Below are 12,538 nucleotides of genomic sequence, written 5' to 3'. Positions count from 1 at the left end.
AGGCAAATCACTTTTTTTTTTTAGTTTTTGCAAGGCAAATGGGGTTAAGTGGCTTGCCCAAGGCCACACAGCAAGGTAATTATTAAGTGTCTCAGGCTGCCCCTTATATCACTTTTCTTTGTTTCAATTTCCTTATCTGTAAAATGGGAGTATTAAGAATACCTAACTTGGGGCAGCTAGGTGGCTCAGTGGATAGAGCACCAGCCCTGGAGTCAGGAAGATCTGGGTTCAAATCCAGCCTCAGACATTCAATAATTATCTAACTGTGTGACCTAGGGAAAGTCACTTAACCCCATTGCCTTACCCCCCCCAAAAAAAAAAAGGAAAAAAGAGGAAAAAGAATACCTATCTCACAGGGATGTTATGAAGATCAAATGAAATAATTGTAAAGTGCTTAGCACAATGTCTGGCAATATAGTAGGTTCTATATAAATCCTAGCTATTATTATTATTATTATTATTATTATTATTATTATTATTATAACTGTAGAACATTTATTAGAATTTGGCACATACTAAACCCTATATTAATATTAGTTATCATTATTATTTTTTTATTATTAGTTAATTATTAGTTGTTATTTTCACAACAACCAAGGAAGGTAAACTTTTAAATTATCCTCTTTTTTTTACAGTTGAGAAAAATGGGACAGAAAGATCAGGTAACCCAGAGTCACACAGCCAGTGTCTAAAGCTGGATTTGAATGTAGGTTGACCTGACTTTAAGTCCCATCCTCTATCCATATGCCACCCAATGACAGAGGATTGGCCACCAGGTGCTAATTTTTCTTGCCAACAGCAATTTGGTCAATCTTGATCAAATGTGCAGGGAATTTATGGTTATGATTTTTTTTTGCAAGGCAGTCAGGTTAAGTGGCTTGCCCAAGGCCACACAGCTAGGTAATTATTAAGTGTCTGAAGCCGGATTTGAACTCAGGCACTCCTGACTCTAAGACCAGTGTTCTATCCACTGCACCACCTAGCCGCCCCAATGGTTATGATTTGCATCAGTAAAAACCAATTCACAGTCTTGAATCAGTAAAATATTTCATTATGAGACAGGTCATTTTCAAACATAAGAGGTATCATCTTGATGTCGATGAATTTTGAGCATTTATATTGAAAGGATGACTGTAATAGTAGAAAGAGAACCAGAGTAGTTCTCTGAAACTATAGACTAGCCCTGTCTCCAGTAATTATTGACTGATCGTGTTCATAACATGTGATCTCTTTGTGTCCCCATTTTTCTATCAGTCAAACCAAGATGATATAATTTACCTAGAGACTGTAAGAATCAACTAAATAATGGGGGCAAATTTGATTGAAAAACTATAAAGTGCTCCATCAATATGCTAGATAATTATTAGTATTAGGTGTATAATTTTTAGTTAAATGGGTTTCTCATAATCTGAGTCATTCCCAAGCAGCAGAATATAGAGCAAGAAGTTTGCAAAAGAACATTTTTGCATATTAATATCAAACTAATTTAAATGATTTAAAAGCATTCTGGAATTGCTATACCAAATAACAGTAACAACTAAATGAATGGGCTCAGTGTTCATAATGCCATAAAGAAAACATTTTCTTTCTTCACTTTCCCCTAAAAGCCCAAGGTCCTTGAATTTCTTTTGAGAGGGCTGCAAATAAATAAGGGGCCCTTTCAGAGACACATGATTGTAGAGTGGGAGGATGAAAAGGTTAAAAACAAAGGAAAATGAACTGCTTCTGTTTTGCTGAATCATCTTCTTTGCCTAATGGATTAGAGATGCATTCTAAAGGATTGCTATTGTTGTTTCAGTCATTTTTTTTTAGTCATGTCTGACTTCATGACCCCATTTGGGGTTTTCTTGGCAGATACAAGAGTGGTTTGTCATTTCTTTCTTTAGCTCATTTTATAGATGACGAAACTGAGGCAAACAAGGTTAAGTGACTTGCCAAAGCTCACACATCTAGTAAATGTGTGAAATCAGATTTGATCTCACGAGGAAGAATCCTCTTGACTCCAGGCCTATCCACAACTCCATCTAATTGCCCTTAATACATTTATATGAAAGCCATTTAATCCATGGAATAGTTCTCATTCATGTAATTTGTTTTAGTTTGATTTTTTGAGGGTGGTCTAGGAGAAAGAGTATTAGATTTGGCTCTATAAGCATTGGATTCAAAGTCACGCTTCACAGCTTCCTGCCTTTGTATAAGTCATGTACCTCTCTACCTGTTTCCCTCTTTCAAATTAAATGTTTCAACTAGACGTTTTCTAAGATTCCTTTCCTATTCCAAATCTGTGATCTTATGTTCCTGTGACCTAACGAAGGCATTAGTGGGAGCAGCTAGGTGGTGCAATGGATAGAGCCCTGGAGTCAGGAGGATCTGAGTTCAAATACTGTCTCATATGCATAATAATTACTTAGTTATGTGACCTTGGGCAAGTTACTTAACCCCATTGCCTTGCCAAAAGAAGAAGAAGAAGAAGACATTGCTGGCATTAAGATTACTGAATATACCATCATTGTATCTAAATCCCAACTTCCCAAAAAAGCTGAAAGGTTTCTTGAAAGCAGTTACCATCATCATCTTCAATCAATATTTACAGTTACTACTATTTCTTCTTGTTGTTTGGTCATTTCAATTGTGTCTGACTCTCTGGGACCCCATTTGGGGTTTCTTGGCAAGAAACAGGGTTCAGTGACTTACCTAGGATCACACAGCTAGTAAATGTCTGGGGTTGCATTTGAACTCAGATCTTTCTGACTCTACTGCAGGTGCTCTATCCACGCCACCACTTAGCTGCCCCATTATACACTTACTATAAAAAATATATTATGCTAGGTGCTAGGGATACCCGGATGTAAGGCAGAGTATCTACACTCAGGGAGCTTACAGTTTTGTCGGGCAAAGATTACAAATGCATTTTAGATGAATAATAATAATAACAACTAGCATTTATACAGTCAAGTGCTCCCCTTACGTCATCTCATTTTATTCTCACAACGTTCCTGAAAGAGAGACGCCACTATTATTATTAGCTCTGTTTTACTGGTGCAGAAAACGAGACTGAGAAAAGATAAGTGACTTGCTCAGTACTAGGAAAATCTCTCAGGCAGGATTTGAATAAAGGGTTTCTAATACTCTATGCACTGTGCCAATCAGTATATGTTTATATATATTTATATAAAAGCCACCTAAGTATATGGTATGTCTCAAATAGTTAATTGACAATAACACTACAGGAATTCAGCAAAGAGAATGAGCACCAAGGGTTGGGGTAGTGTGTAAAGACTTTATGAAGGGGGTTGATGGGCTTTGGAAAGAAGAAACATTTTAAAGAGATAAAGAGGAGAAAGGAAGGAATCCCAGGCAGGGGATGTTTTATGGAAAAGATATGGAGGATAACATGCACATGTCATTTTCCAAGAACAATGAGTTTGATGAGTAGGTGAGATTAGGAGAGAAGATTAGGGAGGTAGAGAGGAAACACATTAGTCAGATAATAGCACCAATATTATTTTCAGTCCTGAATAAATACTTTAGGAATGGCATGGATTAAAAAGAACAGATCTAGAGAAGATCAATAAGACGGGGAGAAGAAGGGACACTTTGCCAGATGAGGATCAAGATGGGGAGCTGAGAGTGTTTAGCCTAGAATTAGGAAAAAGAAGATATTCAGGACAGCTTTCTTCAGGTAGTTTAAGTGGCAGCATATGGAAAATGGATTAGATCTGTTCCACTTGATGAATATGTGAAAATTGCAGAAAAGCAGATTTGGGCTTATTTTAAAGAAAAACTCCTATTGATCAGAGCTACCCAAGTGTAGAATGGACTACCTTATAAAGTAGATTTCAAATTTTAAAGTACTGTATTATACAAATGTTGTCTCTCATCTATTCAAATTTATTTTTCCTTCAAGGCCTAGTTCAAATGTCACCTCTTTCATAAAGCACACTGATCTCTCGGGTTCTTGCACTCCTGTTGTACTTAAGGGAGGAGCCGTTCTTCCTTTCCAACTGCCTTGCATTGAGCATTTTGCCTGATTTATCCCTCCTAGGATAAGCTGATTAATAATACATTGTTCTTTGATCTCGATGACCTGCCACATGCATCATTTTGGATTAAAGTAAGGGGATGTTATTCAAAGATACCATTCTCACTATCTCTTTCAGAAACATCTGAACCCAGTGATCTAATATGATAGGAACAGGGCAACTGGCATTGGTCTGTATACAATGGGAGTCTTGGACTTTTAGATGGAGATATTTTACAGATCATCTTGGCACCTCAACCTTGCCATGTCTTCAGGCTTACAAGAGTTTGATTCAGTCAAAGCAAAACAACTGGTAGTTTCAACCCTGGGTTTCTCATGCAAGCAATATATCTAATGCATGGAACTATGGCTCCACTCAAACTTGGCAACAAATCTTTATCAGCAGGGTACATTTCATGTAGGGAATTACAATTCAACTCATTTCAGGGGACAAATCTTTATTAGTAAGGTACATCCAATGTATGCAACCATAATTCATTCACACTAGGTGACCATCATCAGTATGGAAAACTAACCTAACCTGTCTGTGATGGTCTATTTTATTCAGCTTTGCAACCATACTCCCCCCAGAACCCAAAGACTTTGGTTTCTGGGAAGTTGTTTGACAGATTATGGGAATAACGGATAGAAGCTGTTCATTTCTGATCTCATCACCATGCTTCTAATATGGATATCACCACCCTCAGCCTCCTCACTTCCCAAATTGGAGGTCTAAAGCGCAGAGTCAAACTCCTTTTGGTGCCTTCCTTAATAAGAGGGCAGAAATTGAAGTTCCAGCCCATTCTCACTATATCTTCTTCTCTGCCTAGATTTACTTCCACAGAACAATATGCCTCTCTACTGGGTAACACCTGATGTCCCTATTCCTGCCCCTGCTTTCTGGCCTCCTTTTGTGTTTTGTCTGCCCTTTAGATTGCAAGCTCCTTGAGGACAGGAGCTGTATTACTTTTCATTAATTGTATCCCCAGTGCTTAGTACAAGTGCTTAATTAAATATTTTTGGGGTTGTATTGGACTGGACTATGATACCTGTCTGAACTTTCCCAATCTGTCCATTCTTCTGGAACTCTTATTTTCCTGCCCTTGACATTTCTCAGCCAATCCATGCCCTGTAATGACAAAAGACAAATGACAAAAAAAAAAAAAAACTCTTATGGGAGTCAAGTTCTTACATCCTTGAGCCAGGTTTGGGAGGGGGGAAGAGGGGGCAGAAGCACTCAGTTTGACAGCAGCACTCCTTCCTTATATTTGATTACTAATAGATATCAAAGGAAAAGACAAAGAAAGTCAGAGCCATCAGCCAGTAATGGGCTGCTTAGTTCTGGGTTATTTAACTCTGTCTTGGTGTCTTTCTCTGCATTAATTTCACATTTCTTTGTCCAGACAGCTCATTGTCAAGGGTAATCACAGAGTGACTATTATCAGTTGTCACCTTTGATCTCATAGTCCCATTCTAGGACAGGTTAACCCTCAAATCCTTCTCTTTGAATCTAATCTTTGAGGTTCAACTTAAATACAATCTTCTCAATGAAGCCATTCCCAACTCAATGATCTCTCTCTTGTGAATTCAGTTGTGACATTTCCCATCCAATTGATTACTATTTAACTTTTTATGTATTTTTATATCTGGTATGTTTTTGTGTCTGGTCATTTATTGTCCATCATGACCAAGGACAAGGATAATCTATAATATTTTTTGGCATTTGGGGTAGTAACTAGTGCTTGCTCATAGTTGTAGCTTAATAAATATTGGTCTAATGAACAGTGTGAAATTGAAACAAATAATTCTTTTTTTCTTTTTATTAATATCATAATTCATTTCCTTTTGACCTCCAACTTTTGAATATGTATTATTTGGGTTATTAGGATGAATAGCTAAGACTAGAAATAGTATCTGGGGAAAGAATAACAAATAGATCTATGGACTGTTGTTAGTTGTTAGATGGATTAATTTCCTCAGAAGTTAGTTCTTTAAATTATTTTTCTAAATTTGTAGAGTTATTCTATTTCCTTAGTTTGCACTTGTTTTCCATACCCCACTCCAGCATAGCAGAATATGAGCTAGACTGTTTCAGATCTGTCCATTTTCTGACCCAGTAAGGATGTTGTAAACATTTGATGAATTTAATGACTTAAATTATATGATCACATAGTTAGTCTTTTCAAAAGTGAAGAGCTTTTTACAAACATTTCTCAGCCATGCATTTCAAAAACCATTTTTAATCACTACAAATTAACTTATCACAGACACACATATAAAATGCCCAAGTCACAATTAGACAAATATTCACAAGCTGCTTTTTTAGAAAGCTACTTCCAGATGCAAATAGGATATCAATAAATCAATGAAACATCAATAGGAATTTATTAAATACCTATTAAATACCAGGCAATATGCTGAAGAAGAGGAGCAGAAGGATATGGAGATCATACAAAATCCATTTTGACTAAGATATTGTCAGCAAGTAGGTAGACAAGAATAATATAAGACAGGAAAAGTAGAGAAATGTCAGGTTATTGTAGTTCAGTCATCTTCTATAATATCCAACACCATATGACTCCATTTGAGGTTTTCTTGGCAAAGATTAAAATGGTTTTCCATTTACTTCTTCAACTCATTTTGCAAATGAGGAAGCTGAGGAAAACAAGTTTAAGGGTTTTGTCAGGCTAACAAGTGATTGAGGCCAAATTTGGATTCAAGAAGATGAATCTTGCTGATTTCAGGTCTAGCATTTTACCCACCTAGCTGTCAGATTATAAGGAGTTTCAGGGGCCAGGTTATTTTGGAACTTTACAGAGTTAAAACGTGGAGACATTGAGTTTTGAGCAGAGAGGGAAAAGGATCATCTCCATTTTTATTGAAGATTCATCTTTCAGTGATATGAAGGATGAAATGGGGGGGGGTTGATAGTGAAGGTAGGAAGACTTGCTAGAAGGCATGACAGTCCCAGCAGGTGCTAATGAGGATTAGTGGGATGGCAGTAAGAATAGAGAAGAAAGACTGATAAGAAAGATGTTGGTGAATCTGAGTTGATAGAGGATAAGATAGTTCTCATTGGATTTAAGAGAAAAGGAGAAAGAAGAGACAAAGATTACTAAGATTTCATATATGAGAAAGATGGAGTAAGCAATGGCGCCCACTAAGAAAAACAGGGAAATAGAAAGCAGATTTTCAATTTAAAAAGCTGGATTTTAGATATATTTTATTTAAAGGATGAACAGGACAGCTATGAAGGAGGTGTTCTTTTTTGCTTTTTTGGCGAGGGGGTTGCAAGGCAATGGGTTAAGTGACTTGCCCAAGGTCACACATCTAAGTAATTATCAAGTGTCTGAGACTGGATTTGAACCTAGCTTCCCCCAAGGTGACCTTTTTTTTGAAATTTTTTTTTATTTTATTTTTAATTTATGTAATAAAACAAGCATTTCCACTATATAGTATAATAAAAAAGATGATTACATTAGAAACTGCAAATCTACTATGCATTTCTAGTTATTTCTGGTTATTTCTTTTAAATACATAGCAAAATTATCATATCAATTTTTTCTTTTCTTCCTCTTTCCCTTCACTGGAGATGGCTACCATTAAACATGTAACTATATATCTATGTATAGATACATATATGTGTATATAAAATATATATAAAGTCATTCTATATATCTTTCTACTTAAAAGTTCTTTCTTTGGATGCTGATAATATCTACTTTCATATGTCCTTCATAGTTAATTTGGGTTCTGATTTAGAATTAGAGAAATAGAACACAACTAGAGATACAAATTTCTATTAAGGTGATAGTTGAAATCATGAGAGGAAATAAGGAAGACAACTTAAAGCAAGAAGAGAGCCAACACTAAAATCTTGGTAACTACATTTGGTTGTCTTATGACCTCAAGGAAATCATATAATCTCTCTGGATCTCATTTTCTTAATCCATGAAAAGAAAATTCTAATACTTGTACTTCCTGTCCCATAGAACTGTTGGAAAGAAAGTTCATTATAAATAATTTAAATATCATCAAAATTATTTTATACTGTTTTGTGTTAGTTCAAAGTTTACCCTCTAAAATAGCTTATATGTCAGTCACCTCATATCTAAGGCAAATAATAGACTTTCATCAAAATCTTGATGAATAATATTAAATGAAATAACCTGGTCAGAGATGAGAATGAGTTGGGCTGTTGACACACTCTTTGTGAATTGGGTGAGCTAGCATTTTCCCATTCTGGGGCCTGTCTGAATGATTTCAGATCAGACTGACTTTCAGAGCATGCTGAGCCCTCCTGAGTCTGTAAGTCTAAATGTCTGGCACCTGCTCAGCTTCCATTTCTGCTGACTAAAGTCATAAATATTGATCTAAGTGTCTCCTAGTGAGAGCTACTGCTGCTTCTGCTCACACTATAGCACCAGAAGGGAGAGGGTCACAAATATGTCTAAGAGTATATTATCAGAATGTTATTAGACATTACTGCATGGGAGCAGCACATTTTCTAGGAGGTGTCATTAATTTCTATTTCAACACAATGGAAATATGAAACTTGTCCTTTACAATGGGCAGGACAAAGTACAAATATTGCTAAACTGGAAACCCAGTTAGTGTCCAAGATGCTTTACCTTCAGATTAATTATGGATGGTGTATCATCTCAGAATTACATTAGGAAGGAAATGTGTCACCACTTTAGATCAATGTGAATATAGGAGTCTCTGCTGAAGCCTTTTAAAAGAAATGAGTGCAAGTTTAAAGAAAATTCCAGATTCATTTTGGCTAAGTAAGGTAGTCTGTTTGCATTTATCCTGTTCACTTGAATTGTTTAGGAAAACACAAACCTGCCAAGACTTGGACTTCAAATGAATTCATAGTTTAGAAGAATCATTTAAACTTTTTACTTTGGATCCAAATTACTTCTTCACAAAGTTGAAAGGGAAAAGGAAAGAAAAGTTGACTTCAAGAAGGTTATTAGGTGATAGTAGAGTTAGGGTTGGGTTGATATGGTCTTTCTTTGTATCTCCAGCCCTTAATTCAGTGCTTGGAACAGCTAGGGACTTTATTAAGGCTTACTGGCTATTTAGCATTTAAGTAACTTTAGTGGTTTAAAAAAGTAGATATTGAGAAAATATAGTTATACAAAAAGGACCCTGTTTGTGGAGAAATTATCAGCTAGGGTAATCAAAAAGACATTATGTGGAAGGTCAAGCTGAAGTTGAGTCTGGAAAGAAACAAGAGAATCAAAAAGGCTGAGATGGGAAAGGAGTGCATTCTAGGTCTGGGAAGCAGTCAATATAAAAGGTTCAGGGACAGTTGAGGAATTGCTAAGTATGAGAAAGAACAAAGATCTATATCTATTGACAATGTAGGATTTTTGTTTTGTTTTGTTTTTAATAAGAATAATCTCTAGAATGCAAATTTAATCATAGAAAACAATTACTACTGAAAATTCAGGAATCTTCTTGTCCACCTTGAATTGTATACTGCCTAATGTTGTAAGTTTTAAATTGGAGAATCAACTTACTTAACCCCAGTCTTATTTGCAAAACTAGGACTTATTGTAAAGTGAAGATTATTATTCATAGCAGTGAAACACAGTTTGCAAATTCATGAATGGCCAGCTACCATTCAAATGAGCTAATTATTTGTTTTATTGCTATATGGTATATAGATGATAACTATGAATGTTGTTCATAACTGAAAATAAAGAAACTTTTGCAACTTTTATAATGCAAAAGAGGGAGCCAAAGAAGATAAATTATATCAAGTTTAAAAAAACCTATGAGCAAAGCACAGATATTACAAAATAAAACAAAGCTTCTGAAATTTTAGATACAAAACTGAAGCATGATGCTTTATTTTTTCTAACTCTTCATCTACATTTGGTCTTAAGGAAAAGATAAAGAATCTTCTGGAATATGTATGTTTACAAAATGAGTAGATGTGAATCAATAAATGACTTTCTTTATAATTTTCACCATCAGTTATATTGTACTTTGTTTAGCTCAGAGAAATTGCTATTTGTATTTTGATCAGCCTCCGGGTACAGAAGGCCACTAAGTTGCCTTAGTAAGGATGAATCTGACCAGTTCAGGAAAGTAAACTGAGCAGGGTAAATTTTCTGGTGATAAGAGCTGTGAGTTTGGGGATCAGGGTTGTGAATTAACCTGATCTCAATACTTTAAGTCTGGACATTGTAGAGAAACCCAGTCTCAAAAATAAAATAATAAAATGAAATTAAATGACACAAAAACTTCCTTCAAACTCATATCTATAATCCTATGAATTATTTAATTTAGCTCATGCAGGAAAGAATGATAAAGAAAAAAATCAGGAGGCATCCTAGTATAGTGGGAAAAGAACCCTGAACTTCAGAGTCAGGAGAGCTAGATTCAAATCATTTCAGATCTACTACTACGGGATGGCTAGGTGGCACAGTGGATAGAGCACCGGCCTTGGAGTCAGGAGTACCTGGGTTCAAATCCGATCTCAGACACTTGATAATTACCTAGCTGTGTGGCCTTGGGCAAGCCACTTAACTCCATTTGCCTTGCAAAAACTTAAAAAAAAAACAGATCTACTACTACTACTACTAGCTAGTTCTATGACTAAAAGGGAAAGTAATTGCCCTTTTTGACCTCAGTTTCCTTATCTGATAAATAAAAAGCTAAATATTCTACTAAGATCCATACAATTAAATTTTCTCTGATTTCAAAAATATGCAAAATTATTACAGGCCAACCACATGGTTAATTGTTTAATTGTGTGCTAACTGGTTAAATGATTTTTTTTACTTTTCAATCAGTTGTCATATAGACAAACTCTCAGTTGGCATCCATAATGGGTATCTTAGCTATAACATTTTTTTTCTAGAATTTAACATTTTCATTTGGTCAGTGTACATTGAAATAGCATCCAAATGAAATCTTGTTTTTTCTCAATTCCTTTCCAAATAAAAATAGCTATAAAAATATCCCTTCAGCCTGACCATAAACTTAAAAAGTAATAAACATAGTTTCCATTATTTTGTCTCCTTTGCAGTATTGATTCATTACTTAATGTAATAGAAATTAATGCAAGCCCAGCAAACCAAGAACTTCTATCTACAAAAAAGTCTTTTCTTTTATGCAGTCAAACTGAGATGGAAAAAACCCACATGAAATTAAATTACTTATTATTTTAAATGAAGTCTAGACTCTGCATACCAAATGACCCTAAATTTAGTTATCTATTTCCTCAGGGAATCTGAGGTGACTGAAGAGAAAAGAAAAAAAATTTTCTCATAACTTTTTCAAAACCAGTTTAATATTTGTTTCAACATTTATTTTTATTTTGTAATATAACTGATTTCATGTCATGAATTTTCTTTGCTAAGAAACTATAACAAAATATTGGGCATGTACACAGAGTTCATTCTTAATGAAGTTAAAAATACAATTCATTATGAATTTCAGGATTGGAAAGGACCTTGCTGTTCATGAAAGCCAACCCATACATGAAAAAAAATCACTACAACCTAACAAGGGGTCAAACAACCTTTGCATGATGCCTCAAATAATAAGGAAACTTCTCCCTTGAGGCAATGCATTGCCCTTTTCAATAGGTCTAATTACTAGGAAGTGTCTTCTTACTTCAAGATTCAATTTCTTCTTGAGATTTAATACCTACATTTTACAGATGAAGAAAGTGAGGTCCAAAGAAATTGTGATTTGCTCAAGATCACACTAAGATCACACTCAAGATCCAATCCTTCCACCCCTGAAATACTTGAAGATTCCTGTTATATCCTTTCTGAATCTTCTCTTCTCTGCTAAATAACTCCAGGTCATAAACCATAGCTGGTTTTCTTAAATTGTAGAACTTTATGTAATACTTCAAATGTGGTTCCACCTGGAAAGATTACAGTAGGCCTATTCCTTCCTTATTTCTAGAAATTGTGCATCTCACTATGCAACTTAAGATGTCTTTAGGTTTTTGGAGTCTGATTTTGTACTGTTTATTACTATTGATTTTTTAGTCCTTGAGAATTTACAAATCTTTTTTTTATGACTAACCATTTATCATCTCATATCTTGAAATAGTGAAGTGGCTTTCTTAAGACTCTCAGATAAGATTTTATATTTATTCCTATTAAATTCATGTTTTTAGATTCTAACTCTTTAGTGTTAGTTGTTTCTCCCTACTCAATATCATCTGAAAATTTGGTGATAGTGATTCTTGACCTTTATCAAAGTCACTAGATACAATGTTATGTAGCACAAGGTGAAGCCCGGGTCTCAAGGAGACTCCATTGAATACCCCTTCAAAGTTGACATTGAATCATTAAATGCTTCCTAAAGGAATATAAATGCATCCCTTTGTTCAATCATTTAATAGGTTTCTTTCAGTCTTTTCCATAAGTACAGGATAAATTTTTTTATATATTTTTGCTAAAATCTAGATGAATTGAATCTACAACATTCTACATATTTAACAGTTAACTCAGCCTTTCAAAAATAAAGAAAATTATTCTG

The 12,538-nt window shown here is 34.9% G+C and overlaps 1 protein-coding gene and 1 long non-coding RNA gene across 3 annotated transcripts in view; one reads left to right on the top strand and one right to left on the bottom strand.

Annotated features, from left to right (window-relative positions):
- CNTNAP2 (contactin associated protein 2) overlaps positions 1-12,538 on the top strand; it is a 2,968,630-nt gene that overhangs the window by 2,862,316 nt on the left and 93,776 nt on the right. The gene's annotated exons all lie outside the window — the stretch shown is intronic.
- Positions 1-12,538, bottom strand: part of LOC141492801 (uncharacterized) — a 153,270-nt gene that overhangs the window by 51,828 nt on the left and 88,904 nt on the right. For both annotated transcript variants that reach the window (XR_012470049.1, XR_012470050.1), the window contains one exon: positions 5,071-5,150. This is a non-coding gene — a long non-coding RNA (uncharacterized LOC141492801). The remainder of the gene's footprint in view (positions 1-5,070; positions 5,151-12,538) is intronic.

The sequence above is a fragment of the Macrotis lagotis genome, chromosome 7, assembly GCF_037893015.1.
Source record: "Macrotis lagotis isolate mMagLag1 chromosome 7, bilby.v1.9.chrom.fasta, whole genome shotgun sequence".
NCBI classification, from domain to species: domain Eukaryota; kingdom Metazoa; phylum Chordata; class Mammalia; order Peramelemorphia; family Peramelidae; genus Macrotis; species Macrotis lagotis.
The sequence above is the reverse complement of the archived record's forward strand: the minus strand, read 5'-3'. Positions and strand labels throughout refer to the sequence as shown.